Source organism: Xiphophorus couchianus, chromosome 11, assembly GCF_001444195.1.
Source record: "Xiphophorus couchianus chromosome 11, X_couchianus-1.0, whole genome shotgun sequence".
In the NCBI taxonomy this organism is placed as follows: domain Eukaryota; kingdom Metazoa; phylum Chordata; class Actinopteri; order Cyprinodontiformes; family Poeciliidae; genus Xiphophorus; species Xiphophorus couchianus.
In genome coordinates this window covers 15,669,735-15,679,752 of record NC_040238.1, presented here as the reverse complement: position 1 = coordinate 15,679,752, position 10,018 = coordinate 15,669,735, and the positions used below count along the sequence as shown (strand labels likewise).

At 44.5% G+C, this 10,018-nt stretch overlaps 1 pseudogene; it reads left to right on the top strand.

Annotated features, from left to right (window-relative positions):
• The first annotated feature begins 3,600 nt into the window (after window positions 1–3,600).
• LOC114153251 (GRAM domain-containing protein 4-like) lies at window positions 3,601–5,912 on the top strand (annotated as a pseudogene).
• Window positions 5,913–10,018: the final 4,106 nt, after the last annotated feature.

Sequence of the window (10,018 nt, the reverse complement as noted above, 5' to 3'; positions counted from 1 at the left end):
ACGTAAACCCATTCTTCTTGAATTGGGTGGCTTATCCTCTTTAGACTGCAAACGTCTTTGCAGAATCCAACAAATCAGCTTTGTGGTCGCTCTGCCTCTTACTGCTCTAAGAGGGGCCTTTATTTCCGATAAAGGTCTTTAGGATTCTCTAAGGGTTTAGTTCCCTCAATGTAGAAAACCAAAACTCAAGAAAATACTTGCCTTATTTACCAATAAGGACTTTCACTAGGACTCTAACCTAGAAACCTGTGGTTCCTTTTTTTTCTCTTAACCCGGCTTGGGACTCGAACCCAAACATCTGGGAGGGACTCTACCCCACCCCTCTTTTATTTATTTATTTTATATATTTTTAAATTTTTATTTCCTCTGGGACTTTAACCCAACTTTTCCTTTTAATACTGCCAATCTCTATTCCCCAGCGTGAAAGGGGAATAGAGATCCTTTAAAACAGTGATGCCCAACCCCCGGGCAAGAAATAATTAAATATTTCCGTTTTATGTATTACTTGAGTCTGGAGGATCTATTGTTTTGAAAATCATTTAACCGGATTCTCTCGGTTACGTCTTGAGCGCCAACATTGAGCCCACAAGCAGCAAAATGAGTAAGAAACAGATCAGATGTCTTTGGAAAGTTTCTTTGCAAAGTGGAAAAGACCCAGAGAAGAGACAGGAAAATAGATTTACCCTGGTAGGTTATTCCCACATTCCAAGCCCGCTCTGCATAATGTGGTGACCAGCTCGTTAATGAGGCAATGAAGCTTCAACCTGCTTCGCCATGTAGAGACCAAGCACCCTGAGCATAAGCAACACTTATGCAACATAAGCCCACACAGTTTTCATAGAGACCAGGATCAACAGCAGCCGAAATGAGGATTAACAATCGCTTTAGAATTTTTAGGGAAAAACTCCGTTTCCACCAGAAGGCGATTGTGGAGAGGGAGGACCCACTAAGCCCCATGAAGATGACAAAAAACATGAGACGCCTTGAACGAGACTTCAGACCTGTGGCACACTTTTTTAGAAACTTGCCTGCTTTATTCAGCTGGCGCTCTGTGCACATGACTTTCTGTTTTTTCTGTGTCTACATGTGCACAGTGTGGTTTAGCTGGACCATTTCCTCCATCCTGCTCCTCTTGATTCTCCACCTTTCCATAAATTATCTAACTTCCAAAGGCTGGAGGATCCCGAGGAGCATCATACCCGACGTGTGAGCCAGGGGAACATCTAAAAGGCAACCCAGGTGTCTCCTCAAGAGGAGCCGTACAACTCTGGTCCCTAAGAGCTCGGATCTGGTGGAGCTGAGTAGAGTAGAAAACTGGAGGCCCATCTCTCTTAGCTCCACCATCCTGAGGCTCCTGTCTAAAATTCTCTGTGACAGACTGAGCGAAGCCTGCCCTGCCCACTCGTCACAGAAGGGCTTTACTAGGGGCGAGGGCTGTAGTAACCTGATGCTACTTGACGGTGTGGTGCAGAGGGCGGTTCGCCACAAGGAGACCCTCGCTGTGGTGTTTATTAATCTGGCGCGCGCGTTTGACTCAGTCTCACACCAGCACATTCGTGAGGTGCTGGAGCTGAGGAAGGTTGACGCTGGCATCTGCGACCTGACCAGCAACTCATACAAGCACGCCAGCTCCAGGGTACTCACCCACGGGGGGCGTACTCGGTCAATTACACTAAAGGTCGGAGTGAAACAGGGAGACCCAATGTCCCCTCTGCTTTTCAACCTCTGCCTGGACCCACTGCTCACATTTCTGGACCAGAGATACCCGACGTGTGAGCCAGGGGAACATCTAAAAGGCACAAGTGTCTTACAGATGTTCCACTTGGCTTTCGATTCTGCTCAGAAAACCCAGAAGGTTTTTGGAAACATGGCCGACATCCTTGAGAAGATAAAAAATCTGTGCATGTGGGTCCGGCCAGAGCTCACTGTAAAGATCTACGTGGGACTTTGGCTGGTTTTGATCTTCTCATGCGTGTTTCCATACCAGCTGCTGGGCTTTATCATAGGTGTTTCTGTAGGGATCAAGTTTTTCATCATTGACTTGATCTTTGAAAGAGAGAGGCGTTTTTTCCCTCAACGCTCTCGTTTCATTGGGACCTTGCAAAAGTGGCGATGTCGGCTAAGGAGAAGATAGCGGACCAAAGTGTGTCCCAGGTCTGTCAGGACGATGGCAACTGGTTTTGGAAAGGCGTTTCAACTGCAAGGAACAACAGGCGGATGTCTGTGGGAAAAGGTAAGAAATGAAGTCACACCTGACGTTACAGTTTCTCCAGCCCCTCCTCTTCAACATGATCAAGGAGCTTTTGGAGAGGAGCTAAAAATAATGAAAGATAAAGAAACAGAGTTAAATCTTGGCTTCACCTGAGTCAGTCGACCGTCGACGGCCTTTTCTACAGCGCCAAGGTGAACGGCGGGCTGGGGCTGCCCAAGCTGGAAAAGGTTATCCCAATTAGCCAGGTCAAAAGGTGGTGTAAGATGGTCCAATCTGGAGATGTCAAGTGCAGAGCTCTAGCCCCCTCACTGCTCCCCAAGTCGGAGATCGAAAAAAGGTGGGTAGCTGCCACTGGGGGGGAGGGGGAGGGAAGTCTTCTTGAAAGGCTAGCACAGACCAGCCCCATCGCGATTGGTAAGAGATGGAGGGACCTAGAGTATGAACGATGGTGCGGCCTTAAATGCCAGGGTCGCGGCCTCGCCACTTTCGCCAAAGACCCGGTCAGCAACAGCTGGCTGGGTGACCACTGGGGATTGCATGAATCTGACTATATTCTGGCTCTCCAACTTCGCTCCAGCACGGTTGGCACTGTGACCACTCTCAGCCGTTGGAGGCGCGGTAACACGAATTGCAGGGCCTGTGGCGAGGGGTGGGAGGGCATCATCCATGTTGTGAGCCAATGCAAGTCTTTCAAGAAGAACAGAATGGCCAACCACAATAACATCTGCGGTATGTTGGCTGTCATCGGTTGGACCCTTGGCTGGGATGTCAAGCGGGAGAAGAGGATCACCTGTCCTCACCTGGGAACCGCGGTGCCCGATCTGATCATGCTAAAGAACGGCAGAGGCCTGGTGGTTGACGTGGCCATCTGTTTTGAAATGAAACCCTCTACTCTGAGGCGTAGAGCCGAGTCCAAAGTCAACAAATACGAAAAGTTTGCACCCTTGGTTCGCAACATGTTTGGCCTGGCTAACGTTAAGACCTTCGGTTTCCCGCTGGGAGCCAGAGGAAAATGGTACGAAGGCAACTCTGATGTACTGAGGGAGATGGGTCTCCCCAGGTCCAGAACGAAGGCGATGGGCGTTCAGCGTGGCAGCCGTAAGGGTTCCCGAAGCTGCGGCAGCGGTTTAACACCCCCTACAACTTCTGGGCTAATTTACCCACCGACCTGCAGCTGAGGGAGCCCAGAAACACCTGGTGGAGCAGATGGATTGCCACGGCAAGGGCCCGATGGAGCACGGCCCGAAGGAGCATTTCTAATGCTCTTCTCTGTGCCAGAGAGAGGCGCTTTTTCCCTCAACGCTCTCGTTTCATTGGGACCTTGCAAAAGTGGTGATGTCGGCTAAGGAGAAGATAGCGGACCAAAGTGTGTCCCAGAACTTCCTGAATTGGCTTCACAATCATTTCGGAGTTTTCATGGAAAACCTCCGTTTCCACCCAATCACAATAGATCAAAGAAGTTCTAAAGATTTAATGTGTTGCGCTCCAACATTGAGCCCACACACTTTTCATAGAGACCAGGAGCAACAGCAGAAAAAATGAAGATCCGCGATCGCCTTAGAGCTTTTAAGGAAAAACTCCATTTCCACCCAAAGGCGATTGTGGAGAGGGAGGACCCACTAAGCCCCATAAAGATCACAAAGAACATGAGACGCCTTGAACGAGACTTCAGACCTGTGGCACACTTTTTTAGAAACTTGTCTGCTTTATCCAGCTGGCGCTCTGTGCACATGACTTTCTGTTTTTTCTGTGTCTACATGTGCACAGTGTGGTATAGCTGGACCATTCCCTCCATCCTGCTCCTCATGATTCTCCACCTTTCCATAAATTATCTAACTTCCAAAGGCTGGAGGATCCCGAGGAGCATCATACCCGACGTGTGTGAGCCGGGGAACATCTAAAAGGCAACCCAAATATCTTACAGATGTTCCACTTGGCTTTTGATTCTGCTCAGAAAACTCAGAAGGTTTTTGGAAACACGGCCGACATCCTTGAGAAGATAAAAAATCTGTGCATGTGGGTCCGGCCAGAGCTCACTGTAAAGATCTACGTGGGACTTTGGCTGGTTTTGATCTTCTCATGCGTGTTTCCATACCAGCTGCTGGGCTTTATCATAGGTGTTTCTGTAGGGATCAAGTTTTTCATCATTGACTTGATCTTTGAAAGGTTCCCGAAGCTGCGGCAGCGGTTTAACACCCCCTACAACTTCTGGGCTAATTTACCCACCGACCTGCAGCTGAGGGAGCTCAGAAACACCTTCCTGAGCCAGACGAGAAGAAAGTGGCGGCTGATACCACAGCACAAAGAGAGGAGCTTTTCACGAGGCTTTCAAACTTCCGGAGAGTGAGCGGGTACGGAGAAGATAATTGGACTATTACTTTCCTGGGAAGAAGTCGGACATAGTTGTCTCTCAATTCCCTCAGGATGATGAGAGCGACTGGTTTTGGAAAGGTGTTTCAACTGATGGAGTGGCCCTCCTGGGGACTTTCTTGTTCTGCTGGGGGACTTCAACGTTCACGTGGGCAATGACAGTGAGACCTGGTGGGGCGTGGTTGAGAGGAACGCTCACCCCCACCTCCCGATCTGAACTCGAGTGGTGTTCTGTTGTTGGACTTCTGTGCTCGTCACGGATTGTCCATAACGAACACCATGTTCAGGCTTAAGGGTGTCCATATGTGCTCTTGGCACCAGGACGCCCTAGGCCCCAGTTTGATGATCGACTTTGTTGTCGTTTCATTGGACCTGCGGCCGTATGTCTTGGACACTCGGGTGAAGAGAGGTGCAGAGCTGTCCACTCACCACTACCTGGTGATAAGTCGGCTCCGGTGGTGGGGGAGGAAGCCGGTCAGACCTGGCAGGCCCAAACGTGTTGTGAGGATCTGCTGGGAACGTCTGGCAGAATCCCCTGTGAGACGGAGCTTTAACTCCCATCTCCGGCAGAACTTTGAACAAGTTCCGGGGGAGATGGGGGACACTGAGTCTGAGTGGGCCATGTTCCATGCCTCCATTGTCAAGGCGGCTTATCGGAGCTATGGCCACAAGGTTGTCAGTGCCTGTCGCGGTGGCAACCCTCTAACCCGTTGGTGGACACCTTCGGTGAGGGATGCTGTCAGGCTGAAGAAGAAGTCCTATCAAGCCTTTGTGGCCTGTGGGACTCCGGAAGCAGCTGATGGGTACCAGTGGGTGAAGTGGCATGCGGCTCAGGTGGTTACTGAGGCAAAAACCTGGGTGTGAGAGGACTTTGGAGAGGCCATGGAGAAAGACTTCCGCACAGCTTCGAGGCGATTCTGGTGCACCATCCGGCATCTAAGGAGGGGCAAGCAGTACAGCACCATCACTGTTTATAGTGGGGATGGTGTGCTGCTGACCTCAACTTGGGACGTTGTGGGCCGGTGTGCAGAATACGTCGAAGACCTCCTCAATCCCACCAACATGAGAAAATAAAATAAAAGAAATAACCCATTCTTTTCTATGTGTCTGTCAAATGTTCTTTCAATGCTTGTTTGGTCTTTTCTATGTGTCTGTCAAATGTTCATTCAATGTCTCACGGCTAGTGACCAGTCGGGTCACCATCTACCAGTTCACTCGGTCCTCTGGGCTGGGGCTCGCCATCCAAGTTCTGGAGAGGATGATCTTGACCTGGAACAAGGCCAAAGTAAAGCATCTTAAAATACAGGATGCTAATATCAATAAAGCTTAAGCTACAATTCAAAAAGATATTTCATAATTTCTCAAGTTTTTTCCATGTTGTACAACAATATTCAAGTTATTAGAGTTCAATATTACCAACACATCAGTAAAACTAAAGAAATTAGCTTATATGTGGTAATACACACACACACACAGATATATATATATATATACACACACACATATATATATATATATATATGGGCCAATGAAGTGCATCTATAACACTATATTTAACATCAGAATGTGGATTAGAAGCTCACATTAGCTCTGACCTACTCAGAACAGAAAGTTCCCAAGCAATGCTAACAGAAAAGCACATTACAGCACCATGAACCATGAATTAGCACCGTTGAAATATTAGAACATGTGCTAATAGAAAAATAAGTGCAACTACATAGATAAAATACAACATACACAATAATAATAATAAAAAATCTTACAATACAATTTTATTTTTATTACATTTGATCAGTTACTCGGTATTTTATCCAAATTTCAGCGAATTTACTGAGCCAACTGCCAAGCGCGTGCTTGGCAGTTGGCTCACCGATGCTCTGATGCTACACGACGCTACAAGGGGATTTTTCCGGGCTTCAGCCGCTCACAAGGGAAGCTTTCTGAGATTTAATAAAAACGGATTTACTATTTTGAATGATATATTTTGCGAATCTATTTTAACGTTGTTTTTTCTTACCGATTTCCAAGAGTCTGTCAAATTTGACAAGATCTCCAGGCTATTAGCGGAAACAACCATTAGCGCTGAGTTCTCAAGCGTGTCTAACGCAGTCTGAGCAAAATCTCAGCACATCAGTTAAAGAGGCGGGACAATCAACCTTATTGGCTGATGTGAAATCACACTGTGCCAGCTATTGGTTGTTTAATCCGTCGCTAAAAGCAATCACTAAAAGCATTATGTCAAAGTTTTTAAAGATTTTTAGAACTTTTTATCTATATTTATGAACATATTTATTAACTTATTTTTTTTAACTTTATTACTTTTTAACTCTTACTGTATAATAAGACATGAAATCTATTTATACTTTTTAATCTTGTAGAAGAAGACATTAAATCACCATCTATTAATTATTTACTTTTGTTTTTAACACTGGGTTACAGTTGGGATTCCCCCCTGGAGGAGCTGGAACAAGTGGCTGGGGAGAGGGAAGTCTGGGCCACCCTTTTTAAACTGCTACCCCCACGACCCAACCCTGGATAAAGTGGAAGAAAATGGATGGATGGAGTAAAAATATTGTAGCCATAGTAAAAATAAGTAGTAAATTCAAGTCTAGGATTCCTGTATAAACCCTGTTTTATGGCACATTTCAGCAACAAGGTAGTTCTTGGTGCAGGCCCAGGTAGAGCAGCCTGCGCCGCTCCACATTCCTCCTCTTCCTCACTCACACATGGATCAGATTTTCTCATTTAATCTGGTGATAAAATCATTTAAACCTATAATTTAAACTGTTCAGCTACCTGACGGGCCGCCGTGTCAGCGAGGCGTGCCAACTCGCCCAGAGGGAAGGTGAGAGGAGCGGACAGAACCTCGGGTTCTGATGGAGACCAGCAGAACCTGATAGTGAATTTAAACTGGAGCTATAAACAGTGTTTGGCAAATGAGTGTGTGTAACCATGGTGATGTGTGTGTTTAGGCGACCACCGCCTGGCCCTGCTGCTGTCACAGGCCTCCGGCTTGCGGTTCTGCCGCCAGCTGTTGGACCTGCAGCTGGCCGACTGGAGCCGGACACTACACTACACTACAAGGTGTATTTGACTGGTTCAGGTATCAAGATAACGGTAATATTCCTGAGAATACTCTAGAAGTCTAAAAATCAACACTTGTATTACTGAGAAAGAACAAATACATATGGCACACAGTGAAAAAAATACTAAATAAAAGTAATAAATTCTAATAGAATACATTACGTAATGTGGATTTTCTTTAAAAGCATGCAGTGGAAACATAGAACCTCTAGCAATTCACAATACAGGTTCTGACCAATTACTGGACCAAATTTCATTCCAAAAACCTGAACCATAGACATTTTAGAAAGGTATTGGTTGATAAAATTCCAGGCAAACATTCCAAATGTGCCATTTTTGGACATTTTGGCACCAATTACAAATTTCTCTCTTTTTTTAAATTTATTTTTTCCCCAACCTATATCTTGCTATAAATATTATTTGCAATTAATAACAGTGATTTTTTTTGTAAACAATATAATAGTGAATTAGTACTAAAAAGCACAGTCCTGGGCGCTCTGGTTATAGAAGCATCGAGTCAGAAAACCAAATATACAGCGGAGATTTTCTGCAGCCCATTGGTTGATTTGGGTGATTGACACATCTAACAGCCAATAGAATCAGGTTGATTACAAAATCCCATAGCAACATCATTCACCAATCCTTAACGAGCTGAAACGCATTTGCGTAAACGACCGGAAAGCTCCAGCTAACAAAGAAAGTCGTTTGAGTATAGAGGCGGTATCCATGGAGACAGAAAATTTGAAAATGGTGAGAAATCACATCAGTGTGACACAAGAACAACAGATTACAGTACCTGAGTGGAAATATTTACTCTAACATGGATTATGACCACGAAACGGCAAAGGTAGAACTGTATGTTTTATGGGTACAGAGTCATACAAAGGGCTACCAGTTTGATAAACTCTTCTGAAATAACAAATTTGCTCGGTTTGCATGTAGTATGCTAGAAATGTCCTTAATCCAATAATCTGTCATATTTTACATTAGAACGGGATTTACCAGAAAGACTGAACTGATTCAGACTTACAGAAGGTTATAACAATGTAAATGTAAAACAAGCGTCATGAAATAAGTGCCATGAATCAATTAATTGTATGATCAGTTAAAACAAACTTAATAATTTCCATTTGCCTGATTTATTGTTTTTCTATTTCTGCCTAAATATGGATGATGAAAGTTTTCAGTCTGGAGTTTTGGTCTCAACCAGATCTGTTTTTGAAGGATAATTTAGTTTATAGAGACTTAATAATCCTTTTTATTTGTTGTTTCTGTTGTTTTATTTATTTTGGTTATTTAAAAGGTCTTCCAGTTCCAGTGTTGAATCTTCATTAGAATTTAAAGTTTATTGACAAATGAGAATCTGTTCTTGCATTGTTATACCATTGCCATTGTACAACAATATTACCGTTTATCACAATAACTTCTGGGACAATTTATTGTCCTGTAACATTTGTTGTTGTGACCAGGGGCACAACTACATACTTTCTGAGGTGTATGCGAACATGTCATCGCATGTCATAATTTAATATATATTTGAGCCAAAGAGCCACTTCTGTTAGACTGTGTCTAGAACCGCCTGTGGGCTGCAGGTCTGAGGCTTTTTGTTAGCATGTTTTCTATCGTTCTTATAGCTTGATAGGAAGCCTGATCCAAACTGGCAACCCACATTAATAAAATGGTGAAATAATATTAACCACAAAACACTATTTATAAAAGATATCAAAAAATGTTCCTACACAATCCTAACAAACGTTTTTAATGTTGAAAAAAATAAACGGTTTCTCTTCACAATATTTATTTATTTACTATTAATCTATTTGTATGATTTGTTCTTTAAATCGCCATTTATATTATTTTTAGGTCTCAGGAAATGACTGAGGGATGAAGAGACTAATGTCTGGTTCTTTAGGTTCTGACGGGTCTGCGGTTCCTCTCCTGACCCATTCTGTCTGATATCAAACAACCCACTGTGCGCCACTGAATATCGCCGACACAATTTTGAATGCCCCTATTAAACTTCACTCTGGTTGTTTAGCCTGGAATGTGTGTCTTCCTACTACCGTCTGAGTTTTTGTCAGAGGTTTTGCTTCTAAGGTTTTATCGGGTGGACATTTTAAAAAGACGCGGGTTGGTAGCAGCTCACCGCGCCTGCGTAGCAACCGTCTCTAGGTAACCATGACAACAGCGTCAGTTCGTGGGGAGGCGAGGAGGAGGTTCGTATTTAGGTCCCGAAACGACAATTTAGCTGACCCTAATATTTCCTCTGTTTTGTTTTGGTCGTTATTATTACACTTATTGTCGAGATGTGTGTGATAGGTGTGTCTATCAGACATTTATAGCAATACGGAA